Source organism: Pteropus alecto, unplaced genomic scaffold (genome assembly GCF_000325575.1).
Source record: "Pteropus alecto unplaced genomic scaffold, ASM32557v1 scaffold61, whole genome shotgun sequence".
In the NCBI taxonomy this organism is placed as follows: domain Eukaryota; kingdom Metazoa; phylum Chordata; class Mammalia; order Chiroptera; family Pteropodidae; genus Pteropus; species Pteropus alecto.
Genome location: NW_006434835.1, coordinates 23675230 through 23685472, shown reverse-complemented (window position 1 = coordinate 23685472; position 10243 = coordinate 23675230). Strand labels below are relative to the sequence as shown.

At 38.3% G+C, this 10243-nt stretch overlaps 1 long non-coding RNA gene across 1 annotated transcript in view; it reads right to left on the bottom strand.

Moving 5' to 3' along the window:
* Positions 1-551: 551 nt before the first annotated feature.
* LOC112478499 overlaps positions 552-10243 on the bottom strand; it is a 63625-nt gene continuing 53933 nt past the window's right edge. Inside the window, exon 3 of the long non-coding RNA XR_003045873.1 lies at positions 552-3466. This is a non-coding gene — a long non-coding RNA (uncharacterized LOC112478499). The remainder of the gene's footprint in view (positions 3467-10243) is intronic.

Below are 10243 nucleotides of genomic sequence, written 5' to 3'. Positions count from 1 at the left end.
GAAAGAAAGAAAGAAAGAAAAAAACCCCACAGCTAATATCATAGTAATTGTGAAAGACTAAAAGCTTTTTCCCTAAGGTCAGAAAAAAAGAGAAGGGTATCATCTATATTATTGCTCCTTTTATTAAACCTTGTACTGGAAATTCTAGTCAAGGCAATTAAGCAAGATAAAGAAATAAAATCCATCCAAATTGGAAGGGAAAAAGTAATACTATATTCATAGATATGGATAATCCTAAACAACACACACACACACACACGCGCGCGCACACACACACACACACACACACACCACACACACAAAGATTAGAAGTAGTAAATGAGTTCAGAAAGCTTCAGGATACAAAATTAATATACAAAAATCAGTGTATATCTCAACGCTAGCAATAAAAAATCCATAAATGAAAGTAAGAAAATGATTCCATTTAAATTAGCATAAAATGAATAAAATATTTAGGAATATATTTAATAAAAGCAATATAAGATTTGGACACCAAAAACTACAAAACATTGGTGAAAGAAATTAAAGAAGACCTAAATAAATAGGTTGGAAATATAGGCAAGATTTTTGTGTTATAATCTTGAGGCAGAATTCCTTTTTCTCCAGGAAACCTCCATTTTTGCTCTTAAGGCCCTCGACTGATTAGATGAGACCCATTCACATTATCAAAGATAATATCTTGTCAACTTAAAGTCAACTGATTGTTTATGTTAATCACATCTACAAAATACTTTCACAGCAACATCTAGACTAGTGTTTGAACAAGTGACTGGACACCATAGCTGAGCCAAGTTGACACATAAAATTTAACCATCACATAAAGAGTACCAAGACAATTCAAGGAAAGAATAGTCTTTTCAAAAAATGGTGCTGGGAGAACTGGACATTCATATGTGAAAGTATGAAGTTGGACCTCTTCTTCATGCCATATACAAAGCTTAACTCAAAATGAATCACAGACCTAAAGGTAAGAGCTAAAACTATAAAATTCTTAGAAGAAAACATAGGAGTAAATTGTGACCGTAGATTAAGTAATTGTTAGATATGACACTAAAAGCACAAATGACAAAGAAAAAAAAAGCAAATAAATTGAATCTTATTAAAATGAAAATTTTGTGCTCCAAAGGACATCATCAAGAAAATGTAAAAGATAACCTACAGAATGGGAGAAAATACTTGCAAATGTCAATGTCCTGTATATATGACAAGGGAGTTGTAGCCAGTATATAAATATAACTCTTATTATGTAACTCTTATATGACAAATAACCCAATTTAAGAATGGATAAAGTATTTGAATAGATATTTCTCCAAAGAAGATATACTAATGGCCTGGAGGAGTGCCTCTCAATCAAGGTGTCTTGACTAATATCCATTTGCCCCTTCCCAACTTCTAAAACTTTTTTATCTCTAAAGGTCAGCAGGAGCAAGGTAAGGAGTTTATGTTGGTCTGATGAGCTACTCACTAATTCTTTTGTTTGTTAATCACTTATCCATTTTCTCAACAGGTATTTCTTGAGCACCTACTATATGCGAGTCATTCTATTGCATGTCAAGGTTTTAGGGAGATCCATGTGCCTGGTTTAAATGCACAGGTAGAGAAAACCAAAGCAAAGCCCCACCCCTCAAGGAATTCACAGAGTTGCATGTCAGAAAAACAAGCAATTAAGAAGAGATACGTTAATTTTGCCACTTCCTGAGAACAGTCCTCATAGCCCTGTCCTGTCCCCGCTGGGTTTTCTGACCTCTGTGTACTGGAACATTTCTGAAATTTATTTCCTTGGGCTGCCTGCTATATCTTTTGTTCTTTTTCCTTCTCTCAAACTAGATTCTTCCTGAGTTCTGGATTCTCAAATGAATTGCAGATGACTGTTTATATGTCACTGATTTCATTTTAGAAGCATTTGTATTGCTTTATGCCATTTCTAGTCATTTTGTTTTTAACATGAATAAAACAATTCTACCTGCCTCTTTCATAAGAGGGGTGTGAAGGCTTTCAAAGAATCCCACTAGTGCAGGACAGAAATGGTCTGTTGCTGACCATGGGTTCACAGCTCTTTTTGCAAAACTGATCCAGAGTCCCTGAAGACATTCAGTTGACCTTGTGTTACAGAATAGAAAGAGTTTGTCCACCCAGCACTAGCAGAGCCAAACAGTGAACGCTGAGAATTGCAGTGGAGAGAGATTGGCTATTTTATTATAAATGATGCCACCCAAAAGAATGGGAAGCTAATGCTCAAAAGCCTGAACTCCCTGATCCAGGATTTAGACAGGTGTTTAAGGGTATGAGAAGAACAGGTATGCAGAAGCACTGGCAGGACAACTTTTAATTGGAGGATCTTAGACCTTGGCCTTTTATGGTAAGGGGAGTCAACACTGTGAAGTAGGTGCTGTGGTTAGCATTCCAGTTTATAAATGAGGAATTTGGAGAAGATGGAATTAGATAACTTGCCCAGGTCATAGAGCTAAGTAGCAGAGGTAGGATTTTAACTCAGGCATCCCAAGTCATGTGACTGGATAATTTATCACTTAAACTGGAACACTTTTGAGAATGAAAACAGAGGTATTGATGTTATACTGGCACAACAAACATAAACTAGGACTTGAACAAGGCACATAGGACAAATAGTTGCCTTTGCTATAAGGAATGTTGCGTATGAAGCTGGCTTGAAAGTTTTCTGTACATGTGAGGCTATTGCTGGGGAGGGTTATGTCTCCATGGTGAACTACATAAACGGAAATCTGTGTCTCCGAACTCCAACCCAATGGTTATTGGTTCCCTTTGTGGGAACTATGGGAACCAACACAAGTGAGAGGCAGACCTTGTACCATTCTCCCTGGAGTTCCTAGAAGCATCCATAACCAGTGTACCCAAGGGATAGGACAGAGATCGGACCCAAGTTCTCTGGGTTGTTCTTGCCCAGGTGAATTGCCAGCATTTTGTATCAAGGTTATTTTGTGCCCTCCTATTCATCTATGAAGTAGGAGAGGACTCTCATGTGAGTTTATGTGGAGAAATGAAGACTACAACTTGGGAACTAGGCAAAGGATATGTTTAAATATTTCTCTGTGAAATGCTTCTCACCCTTCCTCTCTCAGTGTCTCCCACTAGTTCCCATAGTTTATTTTATATGCTTTTTAGAGCTTGAAATATAGAACACTGTGTTTTAAAAGAGGAAACATAATACGGTGATAAAGCACATGGAGTCTAGAGCCATAAAGTACTTAACAATGGCGTGACCTGGGGCAAATAACTTAATCTTGGTTATTCTATCTGTAAAGTGGGGATGGAAATTTACCTACATCATAGAGCTGCTGTGAGAATTAATTGAGTTAATTCATACAAAGTCCATAGAAGATCTTCTTCATCTTTTCCTCCTTTTCCTTCTTCCAATGATGGGGAGACTGTGTTTTATTTATGGTTGCTTCTCCAGTGCTGGCACAGAGTGTGGTACAGAGTAGATTCACTGCAGAGTTTATTGAAAGAATGAAAGAAAGCATAAACAAATTAACAAGGAGATCAGTTCCAGATATAAGTTGATATTTAATTGATTCAAATGACACAAGTCTAAAAATATTCAATAACACAGCCCTCCAGCAATATCTAGGTAATTTGTTCTTTATCAACAGAAGATGAACTTTAACTAAGTGAATTGCAAGTATAACTGCAGAACCAGCTCAAAATGATCTTATTCTGTTTAACAACATACTGAGTTGCTTTTCAGAGATAGCAGACCAAAACTGCAAGTCATGCAGCCAAAGCATGCACAGAGGAAAGAGCTTTGACCTCCAGATTCACCTGGAAGCAAAGCCCTTGCCCCTCCCCTTCTACACACACATGGAACCAAAGGACTGAGGCATAACTAGAACTCGAACACAAGGTTCTATCTTTGCAGAGCTTACAGTCTCAAAACAAATAAATATAGGTAAGCAAACCAATTTAATCATTATAAATTGTGTAAGTGCTAAACTGGGATAGAGAGCAATTGCAGGGGAATTTTGTCTAGAACATGGCGAATAGGAAAATCCTTCTGACATATAAGGTAAGGCCTGAAGGAAGAGATGGAGCTAAACTGAAGGCAAGAGCATTTGGGGTAGAGAATGAGTGGTTGAGAGGAAGAGGAAGGAACAGTGAGAGATGACGTTGGAGAGACAACGTGTCCAGGTCATGCAGAGCCTCAGAGCTATTGTGAGCAGTTCCGATTGCATGCTCAAGGCAGTGGAATGCCGTGAAGCGTTTTAAGTGGGGGTGTAACAAGTGGTGTAATTTGTTTTAAGAAAGTACTTGTGCTGCTGTGTGGAAATAGATTGCAGGAAGCAAAGCACTTGTGGAGAGACCCAGTAAGAGGCTCTTGTAATATTCCAGGTGGTAAGGAGTTCATCAGAGAGGTGGCAGCATCGATGAAAAGTAGATGAATTTGAGATACATTGTGCTGGTAGAATTAACAGACTTGATAATAGATTGAATATTGAAGAGTAGAGGGGAGGTAACCGAAAGGGAAGAGTTGAAGATGACTCCTAAACCTAGTGGTTGCATTTCCTGTGATGGAGAAGTGTGCGTTTTTGTGTGGGGGTGGGGATAAAGGTTTACAAAAGAATGCAGTCCAGGACTGGTGCTACTTGACATCATTATGTCTCAGGCCTCTTCCACCTTCCTGCTTGCCATCTTAGTGCATGGCCTTCATTCTCATGGTCCCAAGGTGACTGCTAAACTTCCAGGCCCACATCTGTGTTTAAAACAGGAAGATGAAAAAGGAAGAAATATGGAAGAAAGAAGTAGTAACCCTTATTTGAAAAAAGAAAACTTCCTCAGAAATCTCCGCAGACTTCTGCTTTTACCTCCTTGACCAAAATTCTGTCCCAAGGTGAGCTCTTGTTGCAAGGGATGCTGGAAAATGTAGTTTTCCATTTGAGTCAATTAAGCCTCTAAGAAAATCAGGGTACTTTGATTAGGATGACAGCGAGAATGGATATTTTTGTAAACCCCATCCTCTACTGGAGTTAGCTTATTAATCCGAGTAAAATGAAGGACAATATATTTTTTCATTTACTTGAATCTCAATTCTTCATGAGTAAGCAAAACGCATGAATGCTGGCAAATCTGGGGCTGTTCTATTTCCGATTAGAAAGAATCTTTCATTTGTGAAAAGGAAAGACTGATCTTCTGTCATTGACCTCCTAGCCATCTCCCAAGGACATTCCTCAGTGCCAGAACTTTTCTCATTTCATAGTGATTGTGTCACATGGAAGCGCTGCATTCAGGCTTGGTGTTCTGCCACTAGTATGCTTACACCAAATGTCCTGAATAGATGACTTAACTAAATGAAGTTTGGCTGTTTTATTTTACACAATGCCTTACGATTCTTGGAAGGTGAGTATTATCAGATTGAGCTATAGAACAGTCTCTTCATCGTGGTCTCCAGGGCAGTCTAGAGGACCCAGGTATATCAGCCAGCCCTCTCAGCATGTGTCTGAGATACTGAAGCCTTTATTATCTGTGCATTATAGGGCCCCTTGTACCTGAACCAAGAAGAGAATTCTTTGGCAGAAAGCAGAGGCCTGTCTAGAAGCTGTAGCTCATTATCCCTGCACAAAGATAGGCTGTGCTCTGCTGGAATCTAATCTGGAAATGTTTAATATATTTGCAGCACAAGTGCCAGTTACTTAAGAGGTGGGATGGTCATTTTTTCCTCGTAAAGAAAAACTTCAAACTGAATATAAATCGACTTCCTCAATATGCCCATCACACCTGATAATGAAAACAATCTTCAGTGAGGGGAATCATGGTCTCTTGGGAAGAATTTTGGCCAACATGAAGAAAAAGAGAAAGATGAGACCAAAATAAGGAAGGCCAAGGCTCTTATAGTGTTGAATCAGAAACCACCACTCTCTCTGGAAGAAATTCAGCAAATAAGTGTCTTGTCAAGTTACTCTAGTGAAAACGGTGACAATTAAGACAGCACGAACCACCCTAAATGCTCAAGTTTGGGATCTGCTGGACATCTCAAGCTATTTTCCAAATGTTTGGGGTTTGGCACAGTCCAGGCTCATGGTTGGGAAGTTTTTCCGAAGGCCTGTCTAAATGTTCCTATTTTTATTCCCTTTCCTTGCAGTTAATATCCGGCTAATTTATTTGCTCCAAATTCTGCATTTGATAAATATTAGATATCTTCAGACTCTGCATTTTCTTTCATGTGGTTGACAGAAATTTCAGAGTATTGTCTTCATGTCTCATTTTCAGAGCAGGTGTCCATTCCTTTCTCTTTGTTCCCTATTCACAGGGATTGGGAGACTGTAACAAGGATGGAGAAGGGACCATGTCATGTGTGGTGCTGCACAAAGATTTGGGAATATTGGCTTTAAGAAGCCTCAGGGAGATGAGAGAGCTGATTTCACAGTCTGAAAGGATGGCATACGGAGAGAGATTAAATCTATTCTCTATGGCCCTGTGAAGGGGAGGAAGGGGAGTAAACTAGAACCAGAGACATATGTGGGCTCAATACAAGACTTTCTCATTTCCGAAAAGCCAAGAATACAAAGGGCTGCCTTGTCTTCACCAGAAGGGACGGGTCTTTATCAAAGGTATGTAATGGTTCTCCATTAATTTTTGGAGACGAAAAATGAATTAATGATGCTATTTGAATATAGACTGAATAGTTGGATTGAAAGATGTTAAAGTGCCTTTCTTTAAGTGTTGGGCACTGTATACACAACACTTAGAAGAATGCCTGGTACATAAAAGGTACTCAATAATTATTTGTTGAGTGAATGAATGGGTAGTGGAATGAAAACTGACACAGCTTTGGCAGTGTCAAGCGTTGTGCCACCCCGGAAAAAGTGGGGAGGTAGTAAAGAAGTAATATTATATGTGGCCATCCTTGTCTCTTAGCGGGGTCATTGTTGCCTGCCTCTGAAAGGTGATACCTAGAGTTTAAAGAAGACAGCCTTCTTGACTCTACATCTTTCTTTAACAATTCTCCAAACCTCAGGTTGAAACTTCTTGTGCTGTCCCATAATGTGCCCTCTGAACCCACAGCAAAGAATCTATGGGAAATGGCAACCTCTAAGCCTCGCTAGGCTTAAATGACACTCATATTCTTCATGTTTGTCCTAGTGTGATTAACCAGGTGGTTGCATAAAATCATTCCATGTCGCAGAGCACTGGGACATGAATTAACACTCAGGCCAATACTGTTCACTTATTCAACAACCATCTTCGAAGTCTTGCTAATCGCCAGCTCTGTGCACCCTGGGAAAGGGAGGAGATGGCATAGGCGTGGAGAGGGCACGGCTTGTGAGGCAGCCTATCTGGGAAAGGAAAGGCTGCGTGTCCCCTCAGGGAAGGTATTTGAAACCTAACAGGCCTCGACATTCCAAGAGGTGAAAATTATGTACTCAGCTTTTGTAGCTCCAATCATCCTGGTTTTATTGTGAAATCTGAGGCAAACAGAGACATTCAAGAGCCAGAACTGCAAAGTGCAGGAAGGGGAATTTGAAATGATAAAACATCTGTGTTTTTCTGTATTATTTAGCATTAAAGTCTCATTTAGTAGCCACAACAATTCAAGAGTAGGAATTTATATATCCATTTAAAAGGCAAGGAACCTGAGGCTTGGCAATGCAAACTGAGTTGCCCAAGGTCACACTACAAATACTGGAAAAGTCAGGATGCAAGCTATGTCAGTCTGCCTCCAGGGTCTGTGTTCATCTTTGCCAAGAGAATTTAACATACGTTTATTTTTCAAGGTTGTTTGTCATTATTATTTGCCTGGCAAACAACCTCACCTGATCTTTGACCTGAAGTATGTTTTTCTCCCTGAGATTATCACATGCAGATAAGAAAAATAAAGAAATCAAAACCACAATAAAATACATCTCACACCTATTAGAATGGCTATTATCAACAGAACAAGTAATAGCAAGTGTTAGATGCGGAGAAAAAAGAACCCTCATCCACTGCTGGTGGGACTGCAAATTGGTACAGCCACTATGGAAAACAGTATGGAGGTTCCTCAAAGAACTAAGAATTGATCTACCATATGATCCAGCAATCCCTCTACTGAGTATTTACCTCAAACACTTGAAAAACCCATATCTGAAAAGATATTTGCACACCAATGTTCATAGCAGCGTTATTCATGGTAGCCAGGACATGGAAGCAACTGAAGTGCCCTATGATAGATGATTGGATAAAGAAGCTGTGATACATATATACAGTGGACTATTACTCAGCCATAAGAAGAGATGAAATACTGCCATTTGTGACAACATGGATGGATCTTGAGATAATCATGCTAAGAGAAATAAGCCAGACTGAAAAGCTGAAAACCACATGATATCACTTACCTATGGGATATAAATCTAAAAGCAACAAACAAACATGACAAACAGAGACTCATGGACATGGACAGTAGACTAGTGGTTACCAGAGGGTATGAGGGGAGGAGGGAGGAGGGAGGTAGATAGAGTAAAGGGGTCATATGTGGTGACAGAAAGAAATCTAACTATGGGCAGTGAACATACAACACAATATATATATGACTTACTATTGAATCATACACTTGAAACTTATTGGATTTCGTTAACCAATGTCATCATAATAAAAAAATTGCAAATAAAAAATAATAATTCTAAAAAAAAAGTTAGGCTGAGTCTGCCATTTCCCAATACATCCCAATAGAAAAAGGAAGGGAAACATTTTCAGAGAAGGGGGCATTGTGGACCTCAGTTTGTGAACAACGCCTTATTTTTGGAGGTCTGAGCCATATCCACACACTTCAGAATGTAGGTGCACACTGCTTTCTTCAGATTTCCAAGAATTGATTTACTGTGTCTGTGAAGCAAATCCATTATTGCTTCAAATACAACTTCACACATTAAGAGTAATTCTTCATAGTCAAAAGATGAGCTCTAGCCCAGAGCTCCCATTTAGTAGCCACATGATAAGGAACTGGCATGGCACAAATTAAGGAAAAGTAAATGAAGATATTTTGTCACCTATAAAAGGCTAGTCATACAAATACAGTTAGTTATTATTATTTTAGTTCTTTTCTATGAGAATGAAAACATCTTTAGTTTGAAATTAGAAACAAAAAGAAAGCCTTAAGTTGAATAGATTTAATAACCTTGGATGAATTAATTTTTAAAGACAGATAACTTTTTTATATTATATTATGTGAAAATGAGAATTTCAAAATGGATTTCATGATTTCTAATAGAGTTTGGCGAACTGGCCCCTTTATCAATTAGCTCCAACTAGATTATGCATCTCAAAACAATCAGCCCCAAGGTCTAGAAAGCAGAAAAAGAAAAAAATATATATCTATAGCAGCTTCCAGTTCTACTTGGATCATTAGTTGGTGCTCTGCAGGATTTCAATATTTTTCTTATGAATGTAGTTTCAGAATTACACAAAGCTTAGTCCTATTAGAGGTGTCACCATCCAGAAGGTAGGGAGGGGAGAGGAAAAGGAAAGCCAATGGCGAGGTCGATTCCTCATTCTCTTTTCTCTCTAATAAATAATAATGTATATGAGTGAGGGTGTCAGTGAAATGGATTGGAATCAGCTGAGCCTGGGGGTAAAATTTGAAGATTGGGCAGGGTGGAGAGGTGCCTGCATCTCTTGAGCACATCTGAAGAGGAGAAAGTGGCCTGTGAGTGCCATGGTTGGCTTTGGGGACTCTGCAAAGGACTAAAAGGAAATGACATTGCTTCATACAGATGGCTGTTGAGAAGTTAATCATGTCAAGTCCTGTTTGACATCAATTACCTAAAAGTAATTTGAGAGTAACATCAACAAACTCTAGATGTTCTGCCTATTGAAAAAGAAAACAGTAAATATGGCAAATATAATCTGCCTAATATATTTATAGTCAATAATTTGTTTGTTTAAAAAATAAAACAGTTGGTATGCAAAATTGAAATCAATGCTAATGATAAATTTGGGTCATCAGACTCAAAATACGTTTATTTGCTCTATAGTCATAAAACTACCATTTATATTTCATTCATATTGCTTTAACATAAAGGGGACATTTATAGGTGTTTCTTAGATAGTATCTTTTATTTCAATATCCCAAAACATTTTTTTACCATAATACTTTGTTTTCATAATTATAAATTAATATAGTGACATACTTTAGGATTATTTAAAGATGCTCATCACTTCTAACTTAATGAAACATTGTTGGCTACATGAATAGCCATGTGAATGAACTATCATAATATCTTTTGTGTCTATTGGG